The 24,057-nt window shown below is 35.7% G+C and overlaps 1 long non-coding RNA gene across 1 annotated transcript; it reads right to left on the reverse strand.

Annotated features, from left to right (window-relative positions):
* Nucleotides 1–9: 9 nt before the first annotated feature.
* On the reverse strand, nucleotides 10–23,828 carry LOC119767015. Its single transcript, XR_005277267.1, has 3 exons — nucleotides 23,778–23,828; nucleotides 17,769–18,297; nucleotides 10–219 (listed from the first exon to the last, which is right to left on the reverse strand). It is a non-coding gene; the product is annotated as an uncharacterized LOC119767015 (long non-coding RNA).
* Between the last annotated feature and the right edge of the window lie 229 nt (nucleotides 23,829–24,057).

Consider the following 24,057-nt stretch of genomic DNA (forward strand, 5'->3'; position numbering starts at 1 on the left):
TTGATATTTTCACGTGGGCAGGAGAAAAAAATCAATAACCACATGTGCTGACGGGATTTTTCACCACACACTTATTTGCATGCCGAAAACCACCGCCGTCAACACCCCGGTGAACGATGACATGACACAGATTTGCAACTTTTTTCCGCCAACATTTGATGAGCATGCACGTGGTGCTCCCACGTTGTCACGGTAGAACATTGTTGTGCCTCGTAATATCTGCGAAATCAGAAAAAAGGATAGAGTCAGTTTTTTTGGTCGTCATTTTTTGCAATCAACAAAGAAGCTTTTGAGCTTTGTTTCCAAAATTGCACTGAGCGTACGTTTTGAAGCATGAAAAATAAAATCCAATTTAAAAATGTTTTAAATTCTGCGAGGCTGCACTTTGCCGACCACGATGTGCTCTTTTATGAAGAAGAGCAATCTGATGGAAATTTTGATATGGTGTGTGCAGTTGATGGTTTTGGATTTTGTTTGGAACAACATTATGCAAATTGACTAGCTATTAATTTTCCATTGATGCATTGTTTATTATTATTGCGCTGCCAGTATACTTTCATTGATGCATGCTACACATCATAAACTGCAATTATGATGTAATCGACGCTAAACAGGCATAAAATTGCTTACTGAACCAAGCATGTCATTTATTGAATCTGGTCATGATATCTCATTAATTAATTTAATTCATTTGCATGCGGTGAGAGTAGTTAAAAATAGTATGTTTTAAAATAAATTGGATTGATTTGCTCTTTCTCGTTTTGCAGAATCCAACCATTTTTAATATAAATGGTTTTAAATTTTTTTTTTGAAAAATTCATAATGACATTTATAATGTTTTTTTTTTGCAATTTGATCGTGAAACTATTTACTTTACCGTCATTTTCGAACGATGAAACAGCCTACTTTTCCCAACAAAAATTAACTGAATCGAATAGTAAAACGTTTTAAAACAAATGCTTCTACTTTTCAACACTGAAATGGGTGCTGAAAAGTTGAACTTTTTAGCACTTGTAACAAAAAGTAATACTTTTCAACATTGTTTTGATTTGAATGATCAATTGATTTAAAACAATGATATTCCCTTTCAAAAGGTGTTTATCGGAATTGCAAAAATGTTGTATAGAACTCGTTTCCAAACTTGATTTTTTAAGCACTCGTCGTATTTGTCCAACTCGGTGAACCTCGTTGGATAAATATACGACTCGTGCTGAAAAAATCGTCTTTTTGCAACTTGTTGCATAAACTACTATTGATCGATCCCAGACATGCTAAACATGATTTTCAACACAGGAAAATTCATTTCAAACTGTTTTCAGTTGGTTAGACTTGCATTTCCTTTAAAATTTTTGAAGTTTTTTGATAAAAACAATTTTGCCCCTCGATTTTACGGACCCATTTTGAAAGATGGGCGACAAAAACTTTGAAAAATATTTGTTGAGAGACTTTTTTAAAGTGTATTTTTTCCCTGAATTTCCTGAATCGAATTACAGTCGACTCTCTGCTTGTCGATCTTCACGATCTCAATATTGCTCCATCTACCGATGAATTCTGGAGCAACATGAGAAAAGGGCGAATAAGCATTTTGATAGCTGGAAATATTTCGCAAATTTCAAGCCAACAGGTAACGTTTTCATAAAACTCGATGTGTTAAATAACAGCTGGCCTTCCCAGCTACGTTCTTATGCTTCGGGTTTTGTTAATTAGTAACCTGTTGTCTCGGAATTCAAACAATCACCAATTTAGGCTGACAATTATTAAAAAGCACTTCTTATTTATATAAATGTTAAAAAATGGAAGGGGTCGCACAGTGGATCTTCTCCGAACAAAGGTGTGACAAAATTAAAAAATGTCAGGTATTCTACCAAATATGTCATATTAGGCTAATTTTGGGCAGCGGAATTCAAAAAACACATTTATTTTTTTCATTTAATAAAATCTAAGTACATTAGGGTGGTTCATATATATTTATTTTTCAAATATTTTTTTTTAATTGCTGAAATTGTGTGTAAATCTTAACAAATAAAATGTTAGGGTGGTACCATATCACAATGATCCATAACCGAAATTTTGTTAAACCAAATTCGTAGATACCACACTTTTAAATAACAGCTTTGTTATCTTCCGAAAAGTTGATCAGGATCAGTACAGTAGTAACGTTAGGGTGGTCCAGTTAATAGGGTGTTCCAAATTTTGTGTATTTGAGGAAAAGTGTTATTTGGCTTCTATGAGATTATCATAACATTTTAACTGTGCACATTTTAGTAGTATCTGTAGTTTAGGTAGAAAAAGATCAGAAGACATTTCTAGAGTTTTTTTAAAGGTCCTATAAACATTTGAAACACATTAAAGGACCTTTAAAAAAAACTCTAGATTTTTGTTGAGGCCAACGAAAACTTCATTTCAAATTTTTATCTCGTTCCCCTTTCGAATATTCTCCAAATACTAGGGTGCAAAACAAAGATAAACCTACAAAATTAATAAATCATTAACTTTTTGTTTTGCATTAGAGTTATTGATTATAGTAATTTGTGATACATTTTAATTAAAAAAGTTGAGAATAAAGTTTTCATTTTTTTTTATTTCCCATCTTCCCTCTTCTCTTCATCCACGACTAGAGCCAAGGTTTGCTCTGCTTTTGATGTACTAAGCTGCACATAAAAATAAAAACTGCTTTTAGGAAGGCTTTTTGGAAGATTTTTTGGGACAGTTGAAAAAAAATCTTGCATGGTTAGGATTCCCACAAGAAAATCTATCGTACCAAAAAAAGTATGTACCGTCATGAGGGGTGACATTAGGTCTGGGGGTGAGATTGGGTCATACAAATTTTTGCAATTTTGTATGACTGTATCTCACCCACCAGACCCAATGTCACCCTGATGACGGTATTCATTAAAATTTTGCAATTGCTCATTAACTATGTTTATCACTGCCCGCAACACTTTGTTCCAATAATTCTCCACGCAGATACACATCGTAGCTTGTGTGCTATCTTGTGACACGTCCTTTCTTTTTCAGCAGACGGGTCAAAAGATAGCACACAAGCCCATGTGGAATTTTACAATAAAATGTATTTTTTTTTTTAATATTTAACCAAGTCATAAAATAGACGAGGGAGAGAGGGGGTGTTGGGTTGGTACTTTAAGAAATCCAAAATCCAGTATAATATGAAGAAAGATCATAAGGCGATTGCCATATCTGACTTTTTGATCCGATTCGTGAATAGAGTAGAGTAGATCCACTTTAACTTTTTTTTTAGAAACATGCAAATTTTGATCTTTCGAGCAAGTATGAGCAAAATTTGCTATACACAGTCTGAAAGGACATTAAATTTCACGCCAGAAACTGCATACGTGACTTTGGTCACACCCGTACAAAATTGTTCCTGAAGGGTTGAAATTCAAAAAAATCTTGAAAATAGTTAATGCTTTCTTTCGTTTGAATAGCTAAAAAGGGAGGAGGGGTCAATCAAAATTCCAAGAACAGTAAAATTAACAACTTTTAAATACCTTTCGAATGCAGCCAGAAGAATCAAATTTGGTTGAAAATTGGCTGAGTTATGCAAGTTTTAAGAAATAACAAAAATGTCTGCACTCTCAAAGCCGCCAAAAATTCAAATTCCATCCAATCTTGCTCAAAATTCGGAAAAGAGTTTTTGAAGGCATGAGAAAAAATAGAAAAATACTAACACTGCTGAAATTTAACTTTCATTTTTTGATTTTTGTCACACCTGGATCCACTGTGGGTCGTATTGCTCCTCCGTCACGAGATATCGAATAATAAAAATTGGATTCGTGAATCGAAGAGGGGTCGGCGCAACTGCTGTGTGAGTTGGCGGAAAATTACCCATTATCTAATGATTTTTGGAAAAGTTGTATGATAGACAATAATAATTTTTAAAAACATGATAAAAAATTAAATTGAACTAAATTCGATAACCGCAAAATTTCAGCACAATTTTTAACGCGAGCAATTTTGTCTTTCTCTGTAACTCAGCCAAAATTCCAAAACCCATTAACCAATTAAGCTGGTTGTGACATCGTTAGGTCAGTCACTTCAAAACGACGATGCCCGGCTGTTTCTTCGAGTGGGCGTAAGTTTTGACTCTCCTTCCAAGCTCCATCACCAAGTCATTCACATTTTTTTCTTGGTGCACGAACGTTTCTTTAAGGTTGCCGTCGTTGTTTTTCATAACTAAGTTGTTGAAAGCAATTATAATAAAAAACATCAGAATGGACAAATAAGAAAAAAAATCATCCTAGATAACACACCTCATTAAATTCTGCGCATTGAATTTCACCGATTTTTGCCAAAGGGCATATCAAAATACATCCTCTGAAAGTGACGTGCCAGCAAAATTTTGCTGGTAAACAATAAGGTTCAGCTTCAACACAATGTTGTGTACTTTCTACCATTTTAGAACCACGTTGCAATGAGGTCATTAGCTTCCATTACGATAGCCTCTTCCTCCCCCCCTCTATAGACGGCTAGTTAAAAATTAAGTGGAAGTGTAAATAGTTGATAGTTGATCAAAGTTTTAAATCACCCTGGATCACGCCAAAAGTGGCCACAAAAGGAGGGGGAAGCTCTGAATAAAGTTGCAGGAAAGTTTTCCTTATTTTGGATTGTTCTTCTGTGGTATATAGTTTGAAAAAAGTGAGCAGCAGCAGCAGCAGGGGAAAAGTGGAACGTGAACGTGGTTGAACGTTCTTCGTTTATCACTGAATAATTGAATCGTGTAAAAAGCTCGTTTAAATTTAAATCACTCCTCGCCTGCAGGAGTTCTTAGGCGGCTGTTGCTTCTGGGGGTGGCAGCACGTTAGGGAACTTGGCTACATGAATGGTTTATTTGGAGTGGGGCTATTTGGAGTTGGAGTAGAAATTATTTGTGGGTGTAGCAAGATTTGTTAATGATTTTTTTTTAATATTTCAATTTTCAATTTCAATTCAAGTTTCAAATTAATGGTTAGGTAATATATGAAAGACCTTGTATATCTTAAAGCCATTATTTCATATACAATTCCATACCAATTTGCTTCGATATTTTATCTCCGACATCCATACATCAGTCTGGCAAGGTATTGCGAAGTCTCAATATCCAAGCTACAGGTGGAAGCAATAAATAAAAGTTTATCTATCTTGAAAGCGAGAACTTCGCTGCATGAACGGAAGACACTCTTTCGTGATTATTTATTTAGATTATACACAGACAAATAGAGTTATTTTCAACATCATCATTTATCGTGGAACGGAAATGTTGTCGAATTGAATTTGAGTTATTTCTGAAATATTCCCAGCTAAACCAAATAATCATAATAATTCGTTAGAAAAACTTCAAAGTTTCGAATCTATTTATCTAAGCTTTTGCCATTCAGGTGCCCAGAAAGGTATGAATCATTCATGAGCTTTTATGAATTTATGTGCCCGTTGGGAAGTGAAAGTTTCTGACTTAGTGTAACGTATTGATTAATTGGTATCGTTTAGGTGACGTTTTGTGATAGAGTAATCTTAGCCATCAAAGATTGGTTATGTTCTGCCATTTACTTAATTTTTTTTAATGAGTTAATTGTGTCAACAGATTAAATATCCATAGTTAACTAACATTTTGTTACATTTAGTACAATGTTTCTCCATTACTACGAGAAAGCATTATAAAAAAATTATGTTTAAGAAATTGTAGCACAACTTGTATCACAATTGCATCTCTTAACGTTTTAATGGCAATGAATCTACCCGTTTTGGGCCTGTACATTATTTATATGTATACTTTTATCGCTGCTAGATAACGAATACTTTATTTGACTGGTTGCGGAATATTTAAATGTCAAGTTACTTTTGATTCTATGCGAAAAAATAAATAGGAAAAAAACTCAATTTCAAGCTAGAAACAACAAAAAAAAAACATAATCAACCTAAAACATTATTTATTGATGCAAATCTGCAATTTGGTCAATTTTTTGATATCAAGCTTATCATTAAATTATTTCAATCTGATATCAAAAGCCGTAAATTAACGGATAACAAAGCTTTCGCATTAGATTTAATTATATTTCAAATAGCTAAACACACACACACGACAACATCCTCCCCGCACACCCTCAACAACATCCTCCCACTCAAACCGCTAATCAAATTAGAACGTACGCGTGTGTGTAAGTGAATTTAATCAGGATTAGTAGCTGCTGCCGATGCATTCAATGTTCATTCATGATAGCCAGCCGGCTGGATTTCTGGTTCAATGGCACCCGCTACACTACACAGCCGCCCTGATGACCCAAATGTCACCGCGGAGATAATGGATTCATCGTCATCTGGTTGATTGGGGAACGAATTAGGCAGCAGCTGCTGATGCCGACCCGCCGCAACTAGTGTTTGGCCATAAATCAAAACGGTTTTATTGGCAAAGTGTGGTCGACCCTTCGGCAAGAAGTGAGAAACAACGTGCGATGGTTGCAATCATGGTACTTTGTCACTTTATGCTTTTTTTTTCAAAAATACACCCTTTTTAAAAGTTTAATGTTCGACACACATTGTTAAATTGATTATTGCATAAGTCCACTATTTTCAAGACGAATTTTTTAAATGTAAAACTCATCAAAAACCTATTTTAAAAACGTCAAGAAACGGAAAAAGACAAGATGAAGTTTGTCGGGTTTAGCTTGTTTCATTTCGTTGTTTAAACATTACTTGTGTGAATGTTACTGTCCTTATGTGAGATGTGGATTGCCTTTAAACAGCTGATTAATTCAAAGTTGAGAAGAGAGTTTGCAGGTGCTTAAAGATTCGAGTAAATCTACTGAAGGAAAAAAGTTATAAAATTACCTTATTGAAAATGCTAGTAAAACAAAAATGAAAAAATTGAATGCTTACAAATTAAATAACTGTGCGCAAATAACTTCCCAAAATAGCAATTATTTTTTCATAGGATCAGATTTTAGAATAAATTACGATAAATATTAATATTTGATTAATGTGTCTTAACTTATGTGCATTTCAAAACCACATGTAGTGCAACAATTTGCAACTCAAAAAGAGGTTCAATTTGATCGTGTGATTGATTGTAATTGATTGTATACTTGCGACGAGAGCCAGTTAGTTCACAAACACTTTTATTCTTTAAAACGAATTTTGGTCAATTCTATCAAAAGTTATGGACAAAAAACGGTCACATTTACCATTTTCATATTATCATAAAATGAGTAAAACAAAAAAGACCCCCGAGATATTTTCTGCAAATGTACTTTCAAATGCTTCCAAGAACGAGGTTAATCTCCACCATCTTTTTGAGTTATTCGCATTCCAAATGGCGTCTTTGCGTTTAAAATGTCCGATTTTCGCTTCAACTATTACTAAAACTTGGCTGCCGCGTTAAAAAAAATTGAAAACATGATTATTTTTAAAAAAGATCGAAATTTTAGTCACTTTTTGACTGCAGTTATAAATGTAAAATAAAATTTGCAATCAAAAAGTACATAGCAGATTTTTGATAAAGTGCATAGATACATTGAAGATTGGACCTCTGATTGCTGAAATACAGCGAATAAGGCTGGTACAAATTTTATTTCAAGTTTTTGTCTCTCCCCCTTCAAAGTTGGCCCGAAAAATCATAAGGCAAAAAAAAATCTTTACAAAAAACTTCAAAATTTTAATGGTAATTTTAGTACAATCAGCTGAAATCAATTTAAAATGCATTTCCCTGCGTTTAGAATCATTTTTCGCATGTTTGGGTTGATTTAAAAATCTTTTGAATTTTTGAAAAATTTTGATTTCTAAGTTTTTTTTTCGAAATCTATTATTGCAAAACAACTGAACTAGTGTAAAATGCATTTTAAAACACCTTTTCCATGCAAATGCTGAAAGTATGGCTCGTTATTTCAATGTTTTATTTTTTTTTTATTTTTTAGCTCCCCCTCGACTCCGGCTAGAGCCGAGGGACAAAAAAATATTTGCATCGGCCTAAAAGAAAGGTCTCTATGTCAAGATTTCTACTCGAACCTAAACGTTGAAATAATTGAATGGCATCCAAACTTAAATCTAGGATTTTGGATAAATTGCTATCAATTTTAAAATTGCGTATATTTTTGCTAAAATTGAACTTTTGCTGACATTTTATTTGGAGAAATTATTCTGTGAACTCTTTTCTACATTCTGATTTAACGATAAAGTCTATAAACGCTGAAGTTTAATTGGGCAAGACAATTTATTTTTTTCCAGAATCTCTCAGCTATTTAGTAGATTTTAGGTAATATTTAACAAGCTAAGCAATTATAAATGCTCAAATTTGTTTTTCGGATAATACTTTAATATACGATTCGTTGTACAGTGCAAAGTTTTTTTCATTTTGTTTAGAAAATCATTTACTTTTGGAAGAAAAGTAGGAAACTGAAAATGAGTTTGAAAACTTTTAAGTGGTGTTTGGCGGCAATGCTATATTGGGATTAATTTTTATCAGCAATTATTTTTCAATTTGGAATTGCATTTTCATTTCTGAAAACAAATTTTATGCTACAATTTGTACGAAATTATATTCTAGCATTAGCATTAGCATTAGCATTTGGAGGACGCCCCACCACCGGAAGGCTCCACAACGCTTATCCCACTGTTTGGTGTGGTTGTATTAGACCCTCATCCGGAACAATAATCCAACACAGGAGATACCATGTCTTCATCTTTTGATGAGTGTGTAATACAACCCAGGGCATAAGGGGGTCCAGGCCGGGTCCAAGCTATCCTCAGGGATGGGGAGGATCGTTAGTAAACACCTATCTAAAGTGCGCAAGGACCCCTACGTCACCTTAGTGGTATAGATGTTTGTAGGGAGGTTTTGGACTCAATGTTAGTGGGAGAGGTAGAACCCTAGGATACACCTCGAAAGGCATTGCGGGTTGGTTGCAACAGTATTCCTAATTCCAGTCTAGGCTCACCAAGTCGCCATGGCCTAGTGGTTAGCATTTTGCTTACCAATCAAAGGACGGGGTTCGAACCCGCCTCCAGCAACTTTGATTTTTCGTTCATATTCAGCATTTCAAGTATTTCTATGTCCTTAACTTTCTCGATGGGAGCAGATGGGAATCGAACCCAGAACCATTCGCTTGCTAAGCGAACACCGTAACCAGTCGGCCACGGCCGCTCCTATTTGTACGAAATTATATTCTAACTCATAAATTATATTTATAAAAAGTTTAAAAATCAATCCATTTTGGAACGGTTTTTTTATTTCAAAAGATGGAGTTCAAAAAAGAACCGTGGTTCTTTTTTTAAAAGCCATGGTTTGTTCGCTCTTTTTAGTGAACCGGCTCTTTGAGCGGCTCGCTCTTTTTTTGCCCACTTCTACTATCATCGGCGTAATATTGAATGTTTGGCCGAGGTTAATTTATCGATATCTCGTGACGGTGAGGCGGTAGGACCCCTTCATTTTTTAATTTTTTACTAAGGCTCGCTTTTCAGTGATTTGTAGCTCGAAACCGTGAAGACGCCCGATTTGATGGCGTACTCAAAAGTTGTTGTCAATTTTGAAAAAAATGCAAATATTTTAAATGCAAAAAAATATCAAAGTATTGCTGTGCTTTTTAATTTATATTAGCTAAATGTGCCAATTGAGCACAACGGCGACGCGATGAGCTGCTGAAATTTACGTACAACCAGCGGTCACCGACGAGCGGTTTGATCAAGTCGCAGGTCTGTCTGCCAAAGGAAGAAAATGTGTGTATTTATTTTTAAATCTCCACAACGAGACATCTGTCGTCATAACTCAAAATAATTTGTGTATTTATCCAACTGCGTTTTCTTAGAAAGAGGCCGCCTCGTTTTTTTCTGGTGCCATTTTGTGCAGCTTATTTCTTTCGGCTGACAAAAGTGTAATAATTGTTTGAAGGACCCGTCCCGATAAATCCCGTCGCGTTACGGGGCTGACCAAGTTTCGCAACGTCGTGAATTAAGCAAATTGCTTCGTTATTTGGATTTACGACGGATGCTCCACTTTGATTGGCCATTTTAGGTCATGTCTGCAAATCATCTTGCTGCATGATGCGTTCAGAGTACAGTAAACGCCTACAAGTTCGAAAAGACAAATTTAGAAGTGTTTGTGTTCGTCACGTTCAAACTTCACCTTGTCCAACTAACGTGGCTCGACGTTTTCCTGTATTGATGAGGGGCCACACCTTCATGGGTACATAAACAAACCCTCACGGGCAGCCTGATCGATATGATGCTAGCCAGGGTACACACTCAAATGGTATTAATTCGCATTTGCACTCTTGAAGCGACGGGGATTTAATCCCCGGTTTAATTTACTGCCCCAACCGGGATCCCCCTCCCCCACCCTCATCACGTCCAAATCCGTCCACATGCCGGGCGGATTGCGTCCGGCGAGATGGGCGGCTACTTGTCTCATGGTATTTTCACTGGCACCAGCAGTAGGGCATTTGGGGTTAAATGGCCATTACTGTGAAAGATTTTTGAAAATCTTTTTTTAAATTTATTAAAAACTTGTTATTAAGTTTTAGTTGTTTTTTCAGTATTTTTTTTATCAAGATAGATCTTCGGTACAAAGATCAGAATTCAGCCCAATTGCCCCTTTGGTGTGTATGGCGCAAACCAGCGTCAACCAGAGGGCCAAGGCAGGTCAACAGGGCCAGTTAGCAGAAGCGACCGGAGAGAGAGCGATTGCCTCTCGGGTTGGCCGCCGGTAGTCGTTTTAATTAATATTCATTTCGAAATTAAATCACACGTACCGACGTCGCAGCACTGTTTGTAATACACGGGTATAGTCTCGAGCTCTCGATTCATCATGAGTAGCAGCAGTTGAATAGAGAGGAAAAATTTCAATTTAACGATTCCACACATCATATCGGTTGACCGGTTTTTCAGCTGGTACCACTAATAGAGATGTCACGTTCGGCGTAGATCGTGGATGATACGGCAAATTATTTTAATTTGTGAGATGGAGATTTGGGATTGAGCAAAATTAGTTGCTTAGTAGGTTCAGCATTTGTTGAATGATTTTATTACATTATACCCCACTTAAGATTAGTTTTATATGCTACAATAAGATCTTTATTTTACAAATTTATGCTTTCCTCACTGAGGTAAGGCTACCCGGGCAGACGGTAATAACAAAATTCATGCCATTTCAATTACAAATACTTTTAAAATAACAGAAAGTAACTCTTCTTGAAAAGTCCATTTTTGCATAAGAGTTCAATAACAGTTTATGTTATCGTAAGGGTCATTCTCCACCAACTCACACAGCAGTTGCCCCAACCCCTCTTCGATTTGCGTGAAACTTTGCTCTAAGGGGTTATTTTGGTTCCTGATCACAAATCCGAGGTCCATTTTTCAATATTTTGTGACGGTGGGGCGGTACGACCCCTTTCATTTTTCTGGTTTTTTACTAAGACACATTTTTCAGTGATTTGTAGCTCGCAACCGTGAAGAGATAGAAATTTGGTGTAAAAAGGACTATTGTGTGAATTTTTTTTTTTTTAGTTTATATTTATTTTGATTTTCTCTTCCATGTACATTCATTCTGTTGAAATATTATTGAGTGTCCAATCACAATCGATGACTTTTCACCTCAATTTTAAATACTAGCAACTTTCATTTATTCATGAAATATTGTAGCTTTCGCTATTCAGTGATTTCAAATGTAGGAGGTCCTACATGTACAAAAGGGAAAAGGGATACCTTAAAACTAACTTATAAACTATATAAAGAGCGGATCAATGCAGCTGAAGACTGCAATGATTTTTGTCGAAATGCATCAATTATCTTATTGGACATAACATCCAAAGTGTCAACTTCGGCTAATTGATGAAGTTCACTGGTGCTGAACCAGGGAGGAAGTTTCAGAATCATTTTCAGAATTTTGTTCTGAATCCTCTGAAGTTTTTTCTTCCTGGTTAAGCAACAGCTTGTCCAGATCGGCACAGCATAAAGCATGGCAGGTCTGAAAATTTGTTTATAAATTAACAGTTTATTCTTGAGACAAAGTCTAGAATTCCTGTTTATAAGTGGATACAAACATTTAATATATTTGTTACATTTAACCTGGATACTTTCAATGTGATCCTTGTAAGTAAGGTTTTGTCAAAAGCAAGTCCAAGATATTTCACTTGATCCTCCCACTTTAAATTTACCTCATTCATCTTTATAATGTGATGACTTTTTGGTTTAAGAAAATCAGCCCTTGGTTTGTGAGGGAAAATAATAAGTTGAGTTTTGCAGCATTTGGAGTAATTTTCCATTCTTTCAAATAAGAATTGAAAATATCCAAGCTTTTTTGTAATCTTCTTGTGATGACACGAAGGCTTCTACCTTTGGCGGAGATGCTTGTATCATCAGCAAAAAGTGATTTCTGACATCCTGGGGGCAAATCAGGCAAGTCAGAAGTAAAATGCTTCCTTGAGGGACGCCAGCACGTACAGGTAGTTGATCAGATTTGCTGTTCTGATAACATACCTGCAGAGTACGATCCGTCAAATAATTTTGGATAATTTTCACGATATAAATCGGAAAATTAAACCTTTTCAATTTCGCAATCAAACCTTTATGCCAAACACTGTCAAATGCTTTTTCTATGTCTAGAAGAGCAGCGCCAGTAGAATAGCCCTCAGATTTGTTGCTTCGAATTAAATTTGAAACTCTCAACAACTGATGAGTAGTTGAATGCCCAAGGCGAAATCCAAACTGCTCATCAGCGAAAATTGAATTTTCATTAATGTGCGTCATCATTCTATTAAGAATTATTCTTTCGAATAATTTACTAATAGATGAAAGCAAACTAATGGGCCGATAGCTTGAGGCTTCAGCAGGATTTTTATCCGGTTTCAAAATCGGAACTACTTTGGCATTTTTCCAACTACTGGGAAAATATGCCAAATCAAAACATTTGTTGAAAATTTTGACCAAGCTACTTAAAGTTGCTTCTGGTAATTTTTAATTAAAATGTAAAAATGCCATCCTCACCAGGGGCTTTCATATTTTTAAATTTTTTGATAATAGATTTTATTTCATTCAGATCCGTATTAAAAACTTCATCTGATGAAAATTCTTGTTCAACAATATTCTGAAATTCTATTGAAATTTGATTTTCAATAGGACTCAAAACATTTAAGTTGAAATTATGAGCACTCTCAAACTGCTGAGCAAGTTTTTGAGCTTTCTCCCATTAGTTAATAGAATATTATCACCATCTTTTAAAGAAGGGATTGGTTTTGAGGTTTCTTAAGAACCTTTGAAAGTTTCAAAAGGTTTGGAATAAGGTTTAATTTGTTCGACATCTCTTGCGAACTTTTCATTTCGCAGGAGAGTGAATCTGTGGTCAATAACCTTTTGCAAATCTTTTGAATTCGCTTCAGTGCAGGATCACGAGAACGTTGATACTGTCTTCGGCGAACATTTTCAGACGAATCAGAAGCTGAAGATCGTCATCAATAATGGGAGAATCAAATTTGACTTGGACTTTAGGAATAGCAATATTCCTAGCATCCAAAATTGCATTAGTTAAAGATTCCAAGGCTGAATCAATATCAGCTTTGGTTTCTAAAACAAAATCATGATTTAAATTATTCTCAATATGATGCTGATACCTGTCCCAATTAGCTTTGTGGTAATTAAACACAGAACTATTGGGTCTGGTAACTGCTTCATGAGAAAGTGAAAAAGTTACTGGAAGGTGATCAGAATCAAAATCAGCATGAGTCACTAAAGGACCACAATACTGACTTTGATTTGTCAAAACCAAATCAATTGTTGATGGATTTCTAACAGAAGAAAAGCAAGTTGGCCCATTCGGGTATAAAACCGAATAAAGACCAGAAGTGCAATCTCTGAATAGAATTTTACCATTGGAATTTACTTTTGAATTATTCCAAGATTGGTGTTTGGCATTAAAATCACCGATGATCAAAAATCGAGATCTATGCCGAGTAAGTTTATTCAAATCCCCTTTGAAATAATTTTTATTTTCCCCAGTGCATTGGAAAGGCAAATATGCAGCTGCAATCATAATTTTCCCAAAAGAAGTTTCAAGTTCAATGCCCAAACTTTCAATAACTTTTAACTTAAAGTCACGTAACGTGCTATAAGTCATACTACGGTGGATAACTATTGCAACTCCACCGCCATTTCGATTCATTCTGTTATTGGTTATAACTTTATAATCTGGATCACTTTTCAAATAAGTGCCAGTTTTAAAAATGTTTCGGTTATAACAGCAACATGCACGTTATGAACTCGTAAAAGTTGAAAAATTCATTTTCTTTCGCTTTTAAAGAGCGAGCATTAAAATTCATAATATTGATGGAATTACTTAGATCCATGATTAAACTTCAGGGTAAGAACAACATCATTCGCAAATTTTAATCCAATCTGGATAGCTTCCATCATGGATGTAGCATTACTCATTGTTTGAATCAAACCAAACAGTGAGTTTTGCAAAAAGTCATTTTTCAAACGTAACATCGCCGAGATCAGAAGATCCCAAAGCGTTGCCAGCAGAAAAATTTTCAAATGAAATTTGAGGTACCTGCCCAATTTGAAGATTGGTAGAGGATTTAAAATTCGTGGATGAACCCGAACCCGAAACGACGTTGGCATAAGAAATGCCATTGCTGTTACCTAACTTTTCCACGGTAGGGGTATTGTTCGAGTGAGACAGCACGAACGTTTGATTTAAAGATGCAGGTACAACCTGACTTTGAGAAAATTTCGGTTTGGATTTCGGCTGATGCTTAGCACGAGAATCCAAAACCTTTTTCTGATGGGGCAATCCCAGAAATTTGATTTGTGATTTCCACCACAATTTGCACATTTAAATTGGGTGACTTCTTTCACGGGACAATTGTCCTTGTCGTGAGAAGAATCCCCGCAAACCATGCATTTTGGAACCATGGCGCAATGATCAGTACCGTGACCGAATGCCTGGCAACGCCGGCACTGGGTCAGATTCTGGCCATTACCGCCATGTTTCTTAAAATGCTCCCACTTTACCCGTACATGGAACAAAAACTGTACTTTGTCCAAAAGTTTCAAATTGTTGATTTCATTTCTGTTGAAATGAATCAGATAAAATTGTGAAGTCAAACCAAAGCGAGAAATATTCCCGTTTGATTTTTTCTTCATTGGTATTACTTGGGATGGGGCAAAGCCAAGCAACACCTTAAGTTCGTTTTTGATCTCATCCACCGACAAGTCGTTGGAGAGACCTTTCAGGACCGCCTTGAATGGACGAGCATTCTTGGTCTCATACGTGTAGAAATTGTGTTTGTGGTTTTCAAATAACCAACAAAAGTTTGGTGATCTTGTAAAGATTCCGTCAACAAGCGACATTCTCCTCTTCGACCAAGCTGGAACGAAACCTTCAAATTGCAAGTTTCCTTGCAATTCTTCAGTTGCGTTCGAAAGCTGGCCAAATCGGAGACGGAAGTCACTACAATTGGCGGAGCCTTTACTCGTTTCTCGACGGCAGAAGGCTCAGTACGAGGAGAAGGATCCTTGTCAACAGTTTCGGATAAAACACCGAAACTGTTTGCCAATGGAATTGGAGGATTGACCTCACTTTCAGAATCAGAATCAGACCTCGGATGAGGCTGTTTTCTTTTCTGTTTCCGTTAGCCGATTTAGCGTTCAAACGCTTCACCGACGTAACGACCAAATCTTCAGAAGATTTGCGTTTACCTTTGTTTTGACGCATTTTGCAAGCAAAGTTCTCTTAAAAGATGGCTTCGTTTGTAAAATACAACAAAATTTCAGGTGGGGTTAGTCTTGAAAAGACTGTTTAGAATTTTGGAAAATAACTCAGGTAGTCTTTAAAAAGACTGTGAATTTTGTTTGAAATAACTCTGAGCTTAGGTAGTAAAAAATACCGCAGCTCTAGTGTCCGTTCACCTCGAAGGATCGCAAGACACTTTTATTGTGTGAAATTAGACGCCCGATTTGATAGCGTACTCAAAATTCCGAAAAAACGTATTTTTCATCGAAAAAAGTTAAAAAAAATAGTTTTAAAATCGCTGCCATTTCCGTTACTCAACTGTCAAAAATCGTGAGACATGTCATTTTATGGGAAATTTAATGTACTTTTCGAATCTAAAATAACCCAGAAGGGTCATTTTTTCATTCATAACAAAAAATTTCATTTTAAAATTACGTGTTTTTTTTCTCTAACATTGCAGGGTTACATTTTTGAGTGCAACAATGTTCTAAAAAGTTGTAGAGCAGACAAAAACAAAAAAAATGATTAATAGACATAAGGGGTTTGCATGTATTCTTCACGAGTTATCGGAATTTTACAAAAAAGTTTTTTGAAAAAGTTATGATTTTGACCATTTTTGACTAGTTTTTTGAATTTTTAACCCTTAAAACTCAATCGTGTGCTTTTGAAAGTATTTTTTTCCACAACAATCGTCCAAGGGGTCATTCTTATGCAAAATTAGCTGAAATTTCCGAAAAAAATACTTTCAAGCACGCGATTGAGTTTTTGGGGTTAAATATTCGAAAATATGGTCAAAAATGGTCAAAATCATAACTTTTTCAAAAAACTTTTTTGTAAAATTCTGATAACTCGTGAAGAATACATACAAACCCCTTATGTCGATAATATTTTTTTTGTTTTTGTCTGCTCTACAATTTTGTAGAACATTTTTACACTCTAAAATGTAACCTTGCAATGTTAGAAAAAACACTTAATTTTAAAATGAAAAATTTGGTTCTAAATGAAAAAATTACCCTTCTGGGTTATTTTAGATTCGAAAAATTACATTAAATTTCCCTTAAAATGACATGTCTCACGATTTTTGACAGTCGAGTAACGGGAAATAGCAGCGATTTTAAAACTATTTTAACTTTTTTTGATGAAAAATACGTTTTTTTCGGAATTTTGAGTACGCCATCAAATCGGGCGTCTAATTTTACACAAAAGTCCCTTTGACACCAAATTTCTATCTCTTCACAAAATTTGTTATTGGTCTGATATTGGATGAAAGCCAAAACAACTTTGGAATAACATTTTTTGTTATGGAAGACTACCTCCAACTGCTATTGGGATGATCGGATTAGTTGTTAAAATAACAAAAATTAATAACAAAGATTTGTTCGAAGAATAACTAAAAATGTTTTTAGTCTGTTATTACAATAACAATAACAATACGTCTGCTCGGGTCAAATTTTGCCATTTTGGGCAGTTCCCAATGCCTAAAGACTTTTTTTACCTTCATAGATCCTCGATTTTCTATTTCTATCCTGAGATTTTCAACAAAAATAGGAAAAAAACTGAGATGTCACTTTTCATATGATAGAAGTTTCGACCTGCTTTTTCGACACACTCTGAGAATTGCTGCAAGTGCGTCAACTTACCAAAGGGAATTTCGTCAGAAGACATTTTGACACACGTACATGTCCGACTAGTGTAAACAATTGTAATCATAACTCGGGACTTCGGCAATCGAATTAAACCAAACTTCAGGACAATGCACAAAATAGTCAGCCAAACAGAACGTGTTTGTTGTTGTTTACATTGCGTGTTCTATTTTTCGTTTATTCAAGGTCAAACATTGAAACGAGTTTTTACGGAACGTCATAAAGAGACGTGTGACAACATAGCACGAGTACATCGAAATGCTTCACAATATTTAACACAGTGCTGATCTTGTTTCCATTGAAACCCTCCCATGAACCAATAACATTTGATCTTCTTTCTTCCAGGAAGGAATCATTTTCACTTGTCTACTTTTGACAAAGTGTTTACATCAACATACTCCAAAAATACTCACATTTCGTTTTCCTTTCGCACCAAAACAAGACTTGTTTGCTTGTTGCTTCCTAGCGTGTTTGTGTTTAAATCTTTTCTCTTCTTGTTTTGCATGCACTCACTTTGCCTACTTTTCCATTGAACACAACACACACGTCTTTTTCGTGTCACTCGTCACACATTCCGTATTCACGGTCGAACGCAACTTTTGCCAAATTTCGCACGGTTTTCCCCCTTCACTTATTTTTCTTCTTATTTATTTTCCCCCCCACTTGAACGCTCCAATATATAGCTGCCGCTCAAAATAAGGCGCGAGACGTCCTCGTCGTCATCTTGGCCATCGAACGAACATTTCCACTAGCCATCACTCATCGTCAGCCGGAATGCCATTCACGAAAAAAAAAATGGTATGAACGATAACCATTTCACGACCAGCAAGCAGCACAAACTTATAACGGAAGCATCAGCACGTTTCACGCGCGGTGGCGTTGGGACGTGCGCGGGACTGCGATTCACGCCACTCTGGCACTAGAGGGATTCTCTGGGAAAATCTGTGGAAAGAATGATGAGAAAATTGCAGATTAAAAAAAAAGTTTAAAATGTTGGGCTATGTTTTTGTTATTATTGATTGATTTGATTTCATGTTTGTTTCTTGTTGTCTTGTCGTCTTGTTGTCTTGTTGTCTTGTTGTCTTGTTGTCTTGTCGTCTTGTTGTCTTGTTGTCTTGTTGTCTTGTTGTCTTGTTGTCTTGTTGTCTTGTTGTCTTGTCGTCTTGTCGTCTTGTTGTCTTGTTGTCTTGTTGTCTTGTTGTCTTGTCGTCTTGTTGTCTTGTTGTCTTGTTGTCTTGTTGTCTTGTTGTCTTGTTGTCTTGTTGTCTTGTTGTCTTGTTGTCTTGTCGTCTTGTTGTCTTGTTGTCTTGTTGTCTTGTTTCTTGTTGAATTATTAGGGTTTGATTATATAAATGTGAGTTCACAGAGAATCCCCTCCCGGGGATGATTTGTTTAGGGCGCGGACGCAGCAACTGGGAAGGCAGAGAGGGCAGTTAGCTAGACAGCTAATGAAGCTTAATATCCGATTTTATTGGACCGGTCGTAATGGGTGCTCGCACGCCAGGTACTCTTCCCTCAATAAACTGAGACACACACGATGATGAGCAGGACCATGATCTAACACCTTTATTGCAGAGCACCCCGTCGGTTGTGTATGCTGAATTTGGACCTGGAGAATAACAAACGATCGTGGCGTGTGCAGCCAGTCAGTCGTCGGTGATGGATTGCGACTCTCAGGTGAATCGTGAGTGTAGAGCGGAGAACTAAAAGTTGCACTGTTGTGTTGATTCACTATCGGACAGGTGAACTGTTATGAATGGAGAACTACAGTGTAAACAATCAGTAATAATTCTATTTTGAGTTTCTTCACAAATCAAAACTAATTGCTAAACCGTCTGAAAAAAAATACTGCAGCCTCATTGCTTATCTTGTTGAACTGAGTGATAAGACGGCTGAATTTGGCAACATATTTTATCAATTAGCTGCAAGGTCACTAAAACCGCAAAACGATAAAACGATACGGCTTATCAGGAATAAACACCTCATTAGCGTACATTGAGTACAATGTTTCTATTGGTGCTGAATAAATTTCAAATTTGATTTTTTTATGGGAAAAATATATCAAACATTGCAATGAAATAATTATAACGAGAAACTTTTTATTTTTTAATAAAGCCATTGCAGATATTTTATAACGTTAATGTCGCCCTCACCCTTCAATATTAGCTCGAAAAATCAGGGGACAAAAACAAATTAAAAAAAATAATCTATAATTCAATTAAGTTAGACGTGCAATCAACTTAACAAATGAATTTTCCTGCGTTGACAATCATTTCGAGAAAGATTGAAAAAGTACAAAAATAACTTTTAATTTTTATGAAATTTCAACGAAATGAACCTTTTAAAATTTTCTGAATTGATAACTTAAAAAAGTTATCTCAGCAACTAAGAGTAGTATCAACAAAGTTCAAAAAAATAAAATATAGAGAACTTTCTCAGCTTTTGAAAATATTTTTTTTGAGTGGGCAAACATGGGCACTTATTTTAAAAAATGAATAACTGCGACTATTTTCAAAAAAGTTACCTTAAAATGGCTATAACTTTAAAACGGTGCACATTATCAAAATTTCACCAAAGTACTTTTAGATTGAAAATTCAATTTTGCATCGAAAAAAAATATTTCGCGACGAATATTTCGATTTGTTTTTTCCAAAATTCATAACTCGGTCATAGATTTTTTTCCCGTTCTGAAAATTTCTGAAAAGTTGGCATTTGATGTCCCTTAAAATATATCAGAAAAATAAATAAATAAAAACAATGTTTTTTTGCAAATCAAGTTTTAGTGACAAAAAGTAAAATTAAAACCGTGTATCATTATTTTTCAGTGTAGTCCTTATCCATACCTACAACCTTCTCGAAGACACTAAATCGGTCATTAAATTCCATCAAAAGATACAGATTTTTGAATTTCCATATATCATTTTTGTATGGACAGCTGCCAAATTTGTATGGACAATTATATGGCCAAACTAATGATGCAAAATGACTTCTTTGGGCATACCGAAGGCACCAAAAAAAGTTTCAGCCGAATTAAAAAAAACGAAAAAAAAATCTAATTACCGAAATCACAGAGAACTGCTCAACTGTTTTGTTCAGAAAAGTTTTCAATGAAATTATTGAAATCAGCAAAAACTAAAAATAAGCATTACAATATTTATGAAAATATTTTCACTGAGCTGCAAATATAATTCGTGTAATTTAGAGTCTTTTGAGGCACATTCATGAGAAATTTGATGGATATGAACATGAACTCATCGACTTTTCTGAAGAAAAATCCTATAAAATCGAAAAAAAATCTTCAAAAAAAAGAAATATTTCGCCGGACCTCGCAAAATTTCGGGGAAAAGCTCTTTTTTTATGGTGCTAAATATCAGACTTGCCGATTTTTTTGTCTTAAGTTTTTTCTAGGAAACACACCGTGCAACGGCGTTTTTTTTTATTATTTAATCAAAGGCAACTATTTTCTAACAATTATTCCTTCAACTTCCATAAATTTTCTTCAATATAAATTTATCGTAATTAACTATTTTAACTTGCAATTAAGCGTGAAAAATTGCAAAATTGTTAAATTTTTGAACAAAATATTTGTGTTGTGTAATCGAGATCCAGCATATAAGTAAATCATTAGATACTGCTAACAAAAAAAAAATAATTAAAAATTCATTTACAAAAAAACATAACAAATGGTAGAAGCCATTCTACAAAATCATTGAAAATCTGAAAATAATTTAATAATTTCGTATCATGTATAGTCGACTTCGACTTTATGGCTTCTCGATATAAATATTGCTACATCTGTCAATTAATTTTTCAGCCCCTTCAAATAGCATGCTTTCATTTTTTGGTCTATAATTTTAAACCTCTGCTCTCGACGGTCCCTCCAATATCGACAAAGAGAGAGTCCACTGAAATTCAACATTGAAAATATAACCCTTTGACATAAAATTATGATTGCAAAAAAGAAAATCCATTTTTTACAATTTAAAAGAACTTACTTCAGCTTTTTCGTCGTTCGAGAATGACCGGAAAAGTGAGTACAGTCATCCCTCATATTCGGAACAGTTTACAGATCGGCCAATGTTCAAAAAATCATGGAAAATCGATAATTGAACTTAATGATTCGCTTTTACCTTCATTTGAAAACTTTTCTTGCGATCTATCGAATGCTGTATCGAAGAACTGCAAATTTTAACTTTTATATCAAGTTTTCGAAGAAAAACTTTGACCCTTGAAATCCACATCCACATTTGTCCCGCCCGTGTGGATCAATCGGACCGCGCACTGGGCTCACAATCCAGAGGTCGCCGGTTCGAATCCCGCGGCAGGCGCTCTAAAATTCTTTGTGTAAATATGGGTATTCGGCGCCGTCGCTCCGTGCCATACTTTCATACACTTAGGAGCCCAGGGCGGCGAAGTCCTTGTAGATAAAAAGGAAGACACTAGTGGTTGGTACTAGCAATGGTGGCCGACAGCTAAAAAGTCAACTTCGTTTTCTTGAAATCCACAAATTCGGAACACTTTTTTCTTACGGACGTAAACAAACTTTGGTTCTTTCCATGAGTACATATTTTTTACAAAATAATGACTTCACGCACTGAAACCAACGAAACTCAAGCTTAGTTATGTTTAATGAATGGTCTGATAACTTTTTTGTAAAAATATCAGTTAAATTCAGGTGTTCCACAATTGTGGGAGGCACAATAACATCCCACAATTATGGAACAGGCAATTTGGAGGCAGTGTTTTGCTGCTCTGAATGAAATGGTCTTGAGAGTCAGTTTTTTGTTTTAGAAGTACTACTTTTGCTAGTGAATTAGCAAGAGAATATCCAAATAAAGGTCCTAGAAATAGTAGAGTTGACAGAAAAGATGCATTTGGCATGCTATTGACAAATTATCACAAAAGTGTTCCGAATTTGTGGGTGTTCCGAATATGTGGGATGACTTTAGTTTTACGATGAAATAGAAAAAATAAGTTTTGTACCTTTAAAAATGTATTTAAATCAAATTAGAATACGAAAATATTACGATTTTCTAAAAAGTCTTAAAATTCACTCAGATTAGCAACACTCAAATCTACTTGAGCTTGAACAGTAGCAGCTGGTTAATCCCATTAAGAACACATTATGAATAAAACGACAAAATATTTCGGGACCGTGAGCGTGCATGTGTGTGTGTGTGTGTTTGCTATCTGTTCTCTATCCTCAAAACGATGAAGAGGAAAATAAATCATTCAGGCGGTCAGTTCAGATAACCGCGTTTTTGCACATAAACAAGCTGTTAAAAAAGATGAACAGCAGGGAAAGGTAGCTTGGTCGGCATTTTGTCGGTTTTCAGCTTGTTCAGATAATTAGTTAAGCACTAGCTTCAGTGGCAAATCAGCTCAAAATTAGGAATTATCATGTTTTACTGGTAACAATCACCGTAGTAATATGTTTCTAACTCGTCACTGCAAGTTACAAAACAAATTAGATCAGTTGTTCAGCTTCTGAATTTCACAAAAAAAAAATCATCAAAAAAGCTTAGCTAACATTCCATCTGTACAGAAACCTACAACTGAACAAACCAAATCCAGCCGCACAGCTTTCCATCACTATCTGTACCACCGGGATCGTACGTAGATGATTGACAGGTCGTCTTGGCAGACCGAATGTCGTTCAAGACGTCTTTTAAACCTACTCATTACCACCAGCAGGGAGCAGAGATTCATCGATCGACCTGGTGCGCGCAAATCAAGTTCACCGTGCCAAATCGTGCGCCCAGCCAGTCAGTGACCTGAACACGTTAGGGTGTCCAACAATTTCAAGTATCTCTAAAAAAATTAAAATTTTGAAAGCTGGCTCATTAAAAGTTGTTCAAAACATTGCATTGGGTATGTTTAATATAAATTATGTTATCTAAAAAACACAACAGTGTTTTAGATCACCCTAACAGACATCAATTGCTGGCTGATACTGAAAACTCGGGCAGCTTACGAATTCCCTCTGTCACAATCTCCCTCTGCTAATAGCATTCATCGAGGTAGGACAGGGAATCACTGGCCGGGTTGTGACGTCCGACGACTGAAGAGGTGTTGAGACGCTGCCGCAGGCGCTAATCCGCCAAGATAAGCGCTCCGACTATGTGTTATATTTTTACGAGTTATTAGTCAAAGTCTCGATCTGATTCAATAATGACACAGAGAAAAAACACAAATTTATTTATTTTTTTTTACTTTTTTTGTTTTATCCAAAACAATGTCGTTTAACTCATTCACAAAATCAGTTTAAATTTTTGAAAACATTTTTTTTATTATTTTTAAATTTATTTCAAAAATACATTGCTGTGTTAAACAGGTCAAAACCACGAAGCTTTGTTTTGTTGTTTAGAAAACGGACCACTGACTTACATCTTCAAGTTCTTTCACGCCGAAACAACACCGACCTTTACCCAGGACTAGAAGAATCGCGACGCGTTGCGAAACCCCGACGAAGAATATTCGTTCTGTTGTCTAATCAACGCGCGCGTGGACTTGGATCGCGGCGTCGCGGTCTTGGCGGTTGGAAGCGCGAGTGCGAACTGAAGCCGCAAAGTCGCTCGCGTTCGCCCGATTGCATTCAACCAACGTGGTCGCGCGCGGCAAACAGAAGCTGATGCTCTCTCATGTGTAATTTATTAGGAGGATGGGGAAAGAGAGTGTCGGGTTTTTGTTGTTGTTGCGATG

Source organism: Culex quinquefasciatus, chromosome 2, assembly GCF_015732765.1.
Source record: "Culex quinquefasciatus strain JHB chromosome 2, VPISU_Cqui_1.0_pri_paternal, whole genome shotgun sequence".
In the NCBI taxonomy this organism is placed as follows: domain Eukaryota; kingdom Metazoa; phylum Arthropoda; class Insecta; order Diptera; family Culicidae; genus Culex; species Culex quinquefasciatus.